This window comes from Ranitomeya imitator, chromosome 3, assembly GCF_032444005.1.
Source record: "Ranitomeya imitator isolate aRanImi1 chromosome 3, aRanImi1.pri, whole genome shotgun sequence".
Classification (NCBI taxonomy): domain Eukaryota; kingdom Metazoa; phylum Chordata; class Amphibia; order Anura; family Dendrobatidae; genus Ranitomeya; species Ranitomeya imitator.
In genome coordinates this window covers 477,802,244-477,810,234 of record NC_091284.1, presented here as the reverse complement: position 1 = coordinate 477,810,234, position 7,991 = coordinate 477,802,244, and positions in this window count along the sequence as shown.

Here is a 7,991-nt window from a genome sequence, read left to right as displayed (position 1 = left end):
ATTATGCACAATTTCCTTCCTTTAAGCTCACAATGGTTGTATAGAGTTAAAACATTTATGTTGCTGAATGAGTTAATACTAAAACTTTTACAGTTCCCTTTTATACTCAAAGCTAAACTGAGGAGGAGAGGGGACCGCCTCCTTTTATTCTGTAGGTTTCCTGTTCCTATGGGCGGATCCCTCTCATGTGGGTGCTGTCGTGGACTCATTAAAAGAGCATTACCGGTAAGTAATCTGGCTTTTTTTTGCAATTTCACCACACTTTGAATATATTTCCTGTTTTCGAGTACCTAATATGTTAAAACCAATGGTGTTGTTCAAAAGTGCAACTTGTCTCGCAGAAAACAAGCCCTCACATGGTCGTATTGACCAAAAAATAAAAAAGTTATGGCTCTGGGAAGGAGGTGAGCAAAAAACGAAAATGCCTCCCATCATGAGGGGGTCAAGAGTTTGCTGAAAAAAATTGTGAAAATAAATCCAGCTGATAAAGGCTTTTCTTAATTCCAAAACTGTGAAAAATTACATGGCACCCAGATAGCGCAGCAATGCGTTTCGAACACAAACTGTGTTCTTTGACAAAGAACAGTTTGTGTTCGAAACGTGTTGCTGCATTTTCTGGGTGCCATGTAATTTTTTTTACCATTTTGTAATAAAGTAAAGCCTTTTTTTTTATGAGCTGGACTCATTTTTGCAATTTTTTCATTGATTACTCAAGTGGTCCGCTTGGAGTCCGGGCTGTTACACATCGGTGTGGTAAGCTGGCATTCTTTCTTTTTTTCTACAATTAAGAGTTCACTGACTGAACTTAGGCTCTTCCACTGAACAGTCAGAAGTGCTGCTGCCTTGAGTTTGTCCAGCACTTCATTAGCAAAACCCATCGCACCCCTCATGAGATTGTCCTTGCTGTTCTGTACATCAGAAGAACTTACTGCATTTCTTCAATCCAGAAGTGGGAGAGCGTTGCCTGCACTGCTTCTAAGGAAAATCAAGCCTGCCATGTACCCAAATGCCTTCCCCCACTTCAGAATAATTTTGTCCTAAGGAGCCTCCGCAACAGGATGAAGATCCATCTAGGGTCTACTAAAAGTAATTTGTGCATATGTCCAGCAGATATTAAAAATTATACTAAAATGCCAGATTTTTGTCATGTAAAAAAAATCATACCTTTAATGACACCCATAATTTGTACAAATCCAAATCCATCACGAAGAATAATAAACTGAAATCACTTGGAGGATCAAAATGAATGTAACCCTATAATAATGTGACTTCATAAGAGGAATAACTCTCTATAATTGGAGATCTGGTTGTATTCAGAATTGGCCAATCACATTTACACTCATGCTAAATTATTGTCAGTACATACTGTAGGTGCCATCATTTACAGTGATCCTGATTAACCCCATATAAAATTTAGCTGTTCTAGTAGAATTCTCCTGACATCCCAGTTGTATTTTACAGCAAAAACCATGGACAATAAACAGCACACAACACAGCAAAGAGATCTTATTTTTCAAAGTTAGGAACCAGAAAAGGGTAGTGTAAAGTTCTGAGGTTGTGGATTGTAATAATTACTTGGTTAACGATGCAAATATATATTTTTTTATTTCTTATGTCCACGGCCTTTCAACAACTCCAATTAGATGGCTAAAATACATTTCCCCTAGTCCAAAAAATCCCAACCCGGGGTCGGTAGTTCCATCATACATCATACCATGCAATACCCACTTGCTCCCAACTTTTGGTTGGCCCACAGCTTTTGTATCTCCCACCAGCATAGTCTGTAGTCACAGTCCATACCCCTCCAGATCACAGATACCACTACTGTAGCACCTGTATCCAGCTCCAGCCAGCAACAACAGTCCTTAGGTTAGTTCCTTAAAACCAGGTGACAGATGGCACTACCGTAGTATGTGTATCCAGCTCCAGCCGGCAAGCAATCTCCATAGGCCATCCATACATGGGCACCAGGACCTCCGCAACAGATCCTCGCCTCTCAACGTCACCGCACCAACTCACTAAACGTGGCTTATTGTCCTACCTCTCCTGGGAACAACACTCTGGCTGGGCAGAAGTGTTCACACACACCCCCATAAACATTTTGCTACATGTAGCTCAAAGGATGAAGAATGTTCCAAAAGCCCAGTCTCTAGCCTGGCTGCAGGATTGTGTATTAGGGATGCCCCCTGCAAAGAGTAAAAAGACACCTATGCCCCCACCAGAATCAGGACAGAAATGCTAATGTCCTTACGTATACATGAGATCCAGCCTTCACGTCTTCCTCTGCTTACTGAATGGCAACACTGATTTGTGAGGCTGAATGCTTTCCAGGAGAGATTTGTGCATCTTAAACTGACAAGCAAGCAAATCTCTAATAAAACACAATAATAAGATTGATGTACCGGTGCTCCGTGCTGGAAAAAGTTCATATCCCTTAGTGCTGTGGACTAAGCTCTACATCCATTGGTCCAATAGTCTTTAATCCGTGGCCAGCTCCTCTGAAGTGGCTTAAATTTGGCTCAACAGTGACATTACCTGGAACTGGACATCCAACCAAAATTGACAAGAAAAGAAGAAAACTGGTCCCAGAGGCTGCCAAGGGGCCTACAGCAACATTAAAAGGAGCATTTCTGGCAAGCGGTGGTTGTGTATTGCACCCATATTCTAATAATGGACCCCTCCTATCCTAGGCAGCTGGGGTGCATGTACAGACTGGTTCTGGATTGATGTTTTCTATTTCAGTTCCTCTGAAACTAGAACAAACCCAAAAGGATATGTGCAGAAAATTAGACCAATTCATCAAAGCTTTTACATCAGTATTCTGCCAAGTACTATGAATAATATATAAAAAAAAATCTGTTAGAAAGAGAACTTCATTAGTTAAAATAAGACATTATCGCCATCTACTGGTGACTAATGAAGTTATCTGAGAACTAACATTCATGGGAGTGATGATTTAAAATGTATAAATATATTCCCAAAGTTCTGTCTTTGGCACATCACATGGAGAATTTCTCTGCCATTTCTCTGTCATAGAAAAAAATAAGATCCATAGAATCTCCATGAGAAAGAGGTGACATTTTAAACTCCTTGTGGTAGTAGGACCACATGTTTACCATATTGAAAGATGGTAATTTACATAGAGCTCAGAAGTGAGGAAAACTCTTTAAGGGTATGTTCACACGTTCAGGATTTCCATCCTTTTTTTTTCCTGACTGTTTTTTAAAAAACTGCAGCTCTTGGCAGAAAACGCAGGTCCTTTTTTTGGTCCTTTTTTGGTCCGTTTTTGATGCGTTTTTTGATGCGTTTTTTGATGCGTTTTTTTGATGCAGTTTTCTAGCCAGAGTCTGTGTGTTTTCTAGGAATTTTTTTAGGGTTAAAATGGCTGAAAATACCCTAACCCTAACCCTAACCCTACCCCTAACCCTAACCCTACCCCTAACCCTACCCCTAACCCTACCCCTAACCCTAACCCTACCCCTACCCCTAACCCTACCCCTAACCCTACCCCTACCCCTAACCCTACCCCTAACCCTAACCCTACCCCTAACCCTAACCCTACCCCTAACCCTACCCCTACCCCTATTCTAACCTTAGTGAAAAAAAAAAAAAAAAAATTCTTTATTTTTTTTATTGTCCCTACCTATGGGGGTGACAAAGGGGGGGGGGTGTCATTTACTATTTTTTTATTTTGATCACTGAGATAGGTTATATCTCAGTGATCAAAATGCACTTTGGAACGAATCTGCCGGCCGGCAGATTCGGCGGGCGCACTGCGCATGCGCCCGCCATTTTGCAAGATGGCGGCGCCCAGGGAGAAGACGGCCGGACGGACACCGGGACGCCGGGTGAGTATAAGGGGGGGAGATTAGGGCACGGGGGGGGCATCGGAGCACTGGGGGGGGGCATCGGAGCACTGGGGGGGGGCATCGGAGCACGGGGGGGCGGGATCGGAACACGGGGGGGGCAGCCACACTCCGCCCACGCACTTCCGCCCGCTCCCCGCACTTCCTGCTGCAGCGGTTCTGCACATCAAATCGCAGTAAAACCCGCAGATATATTTTTGATCTGCGGGTTTTACTGCGGTTTGGACCTCACAATGGAGGTCTATGGGTGCAGAACCGCTGCGGCTCCGGAAAAAGAATTGACATGCTCCTTCTTTTTTCCGGGAGCTATTCAGCGCGTCTTTTTTTTTACAATTTCCGGACCATGTGCACAGTGTGTCCTGTTTTCCATAGGGTACAGTGTACTGTACCCTGCATGGAAAACAGCTGCGGAACCGCAGCGGCAAAACCGCCGCGGTTCCGCGGTAAAAAACGCACTGTGTGAACATGGCCTAAGGGTATGTTCACACGTTCAGGATTTCCATCCTTTTTTTTTCCTGACTGTTTTTTAAAAAACTGCAGCTCTTGGCAGAAAACGCAGGTCCTTTTTTTGGCCCTTTTTTGGTCCGTTTTTGATGCGTTTTTTGATGCGTTTTTTGATGCGTTTTTTTGATGCAGTTTTCTAGCCAGAGTCTGTGTGTTTTCTAGGAATTTTTTTAGGGTTAAAATGGCTGAAAATACCCTAACCCTACCCCTAACCCTACCCCTAACCCTACCCCTAACCCTACCCCTAACCCTACCCCTAACCCTAACCCTACCCCTAACCCTACCCCTAACCCTACCCCTACCCCTATTCTAACCTTAGTGAAAAAAAAAAAAAAAAATTCTTTATTTTTTTTATTGTCCCTACCTATGGGGGTGACAAAGGGGGGGGGGTGTCATTTACTATTTTTTTATTTTGATCACTGAGATAGGTTATATCTCAGTGATCAAAATGCACTTTGGAACGAATCTGCCGGCCGGCAGATTCGGCGGGCGCACTGCGCATGCGCCCGCCATTTTGCAAGATGGCGGCGCCCAGGGAGAAGACGGCCGGACGGACACCGGGACGCCGGGTGAGTATAAGGGGGGGAGATTAGGGCACGGGGGGGGCATCAGAGCACTGGGGGGGGGCATCGGAGCACTGGGGGGGGGCATCGGAGCACGGGGGGGCGGGATCGGAACACGGGGGGGGCAGCCACACTCCGCCCACGCACTTCCGCCCGCTCCCCGCACTTCCTGCTGCAGCGGTTCTGCACATCAAACCGCAGTAAAACCCGCAGATATATTTTTGATCTGCGGGTTTTACTGCGGTTTGGACCTCACAATGGAGGTCTATGGGTGCAGAACCGCTGCGGCTCCGGAAAAAGAATTGACATGCTCCTTCTTTTTTCCGGGAGCTATTCAGCGCGTCTTTTTTTTTACAATTTCCGGACCATGTGCACAGTGTGTCCTGTTTTCCATAGGGTACAGTGTACTGTACCCTGCATGGAAAACAGGTGCGGAAGCGCAGCGGCAAAACCGCCGCGGTTCCGCGGTAAAAAACGCACTGTGTGAACATGGCCTTAATGACCTCTTTGAAACAGAGGACCCATGCAGTGTACAGGTAAATGTACATCTGGTCTATATCTGGCGGCTTGATCTGGGTTCGTCCGTCCTGGTTGACTTGAGTGCCACGGCATGAAGAATGAAGGATATCTGTAATACGGAAAGCCATATTATCTATATACCAAGTGACTTATCAAGGACTAAGATTATGGACTTTACCAATGGGGTTATATCTATACCCACTGTTTATATAGTTATGTCCATTTATTAATTATGTGCTTTCCATTTGCTGGGTCTGTATGGAGATACAATAAGGGAAGTTCACTACACTTTGTTACTTGCACCAGTTTTATATCTATGTCCATTCATTAATTATGTGCTTTCCATTTGTTGGGTCTGTATGGAGATACAATGAGGGAAGTTTACTACACTTTTTTACTTGCACCAGTTCTATATTTGCTGCTGTTGACACTTTTGTACATACGTTAAGTAATGCCCCTTGGGTAGCACATATTCAATATACACTTACACTTTTTATCGTGTATATATTTGGGCTTTGCTCAATTATTATTGCCCCTTTGGGTTTGTGCATCGCCCATATATTCAATATGAAATGTAGCTTGACATCTTCATATTTTTTAATGATTCGTAATTGGGTCACGCTGGGACCTATGTTTCCCTGGTCGATGCTGTGACCATTATTGTAATTAATAATCAGTCTTTTTCGACTGCGGGTCACTTATATTTGTATTTAAATCTCTGTACATTTTATGCACTTTATTGTAACCAAAACTACTTACCATTAAGTATACTTCCCTCGAGTGCTTCCATACATTCTTTCAATATACTGTTTTTATTATCCATATATGATTATGTGTTATGCTGTGCGCTCCTTGGTATACTTACAGCTGAGTTTTCAGGACTGTGCCGTCCTCTTTTGGCCGGCGCGCATGCGCACTGAAGTATCGGGGGTGTGGTTTGCCGTAGCGCGCGTCACTGGGTGGGCGGGTTGCTGGGCCGGGTCTCCTTCCGTGTGCGGCTGCGCGGTTGGCGGCCTGTGCCCGTCACGCCGCTTTCCCTTGATGACGTGTGGGCATGCCTTCCGCCTGATAGGGCCTCAGATATTGTGTGTGCCGATGTGTCAGGACTACAGATACCGGCATGCACCTTTCTGTAAGCGCACTTCCTGTCCACTCGGCAAGGGGATATCCCCATTGGTTTATCATGGTTTAAAAGGAGCCTGTTTGGAGTATGATGCCACTCCCCCTGACGAAGGCACAGCGCCGAAACGCGCGTAGGGGCTGTGGCACCATCTCCTGAGCTCTGGTAAGACCTTGCAACTTGTTTATATTATGCGTAAAGATAGACGTGTGTTTTTTCCTGCGGTTGATTAGATCTTTGCAAATGACAACTCTGACATGCTATTGTGGCTTAAGATATTTGGTGGGTTGTAGTGATTACTTTAGCAGGAGCTCCGTCCCATATGGCAATATAATGTTCTACTATGGTTCACTAGGCTTTGCCGGATTTGTTGCTCAGTAGTGGTGCCACTAACGTTTCTGTTTGGCTCATTCACCTATGGGTACTAGTTTTTATATACATGTTTGTTTTTATTTTAATAAAGATTGTTATACGTGGTTCATAATACGCTTCAGTCTCTATATGATTTTAGGTAATTAAACAGGCAGATTTGTTCTGGGAAAATGGCAACTAGGCTGAAATGTGTTTATACATGGGAGGAGAACGATGCTTTCTCACACACAGATTTTAGACATGCCTTCTCCGATGGTCAGATATTAATATTGGGGTTTGTGTCTATCCAATATTTATGAGAAATAGATTTTCGGCGTCGTAGCTAAGGAACTGACCTGACACATTAACTTACATCAGTGTAGGGCCGCTAGCATCCATCCAATTGCATGATGCTACACTTGTCATATTTGAAGTCTATGTAACGGTAAGATCATGAGAAAAAAATCTCACAAGTTGCAGATTTGATAAGATCCTGAATGGCTGAGAAAATCTCACAATCAGGCCCACATGAGGTCATCAAGTGGAGGTGTGGGCGTAACTTAGGAGCTAGTAAAGCTGTGTATATCAGCTGATATGTGCCCAGAAAGGTGCGGGCTCCGGCTCTGGGGGAATCCAACATCGGTGTACTATTACGCCTGATGTCGGAAAGGGGCTAATCTGGGTTAGACGGCATGATGATTTTTCATATCCACACAGGGGCGGATTATCAGAGGGTCAATATGGGCGGTAACCCAGGGCCCAGTGGTCTGGGGGGGCCCTGGGCTGCCGCACAGATTGACCCTCCACTAATCGTCTGTGATTGAATGCCCACCGCCGGGCCGGCATGTATGTGCCCCCGGATCCGGTGGGCAGAGAGAGGGGGCCCGCATTGGGCCCCTTCTCCTCTGCTCACCGGGCCCCTTCCGGCGCTGCGGCGGTTTCCTATTGATGTGCGGGCGCGCGCCCGCACATCAATAGTTAACAACAACAGCCGCCAGCCAATTGGAGGCTGGCAGCTGATGTCGGCCGCAGCGCACACGTCGCCGGCGTCTGACGTCATTGTCAGTC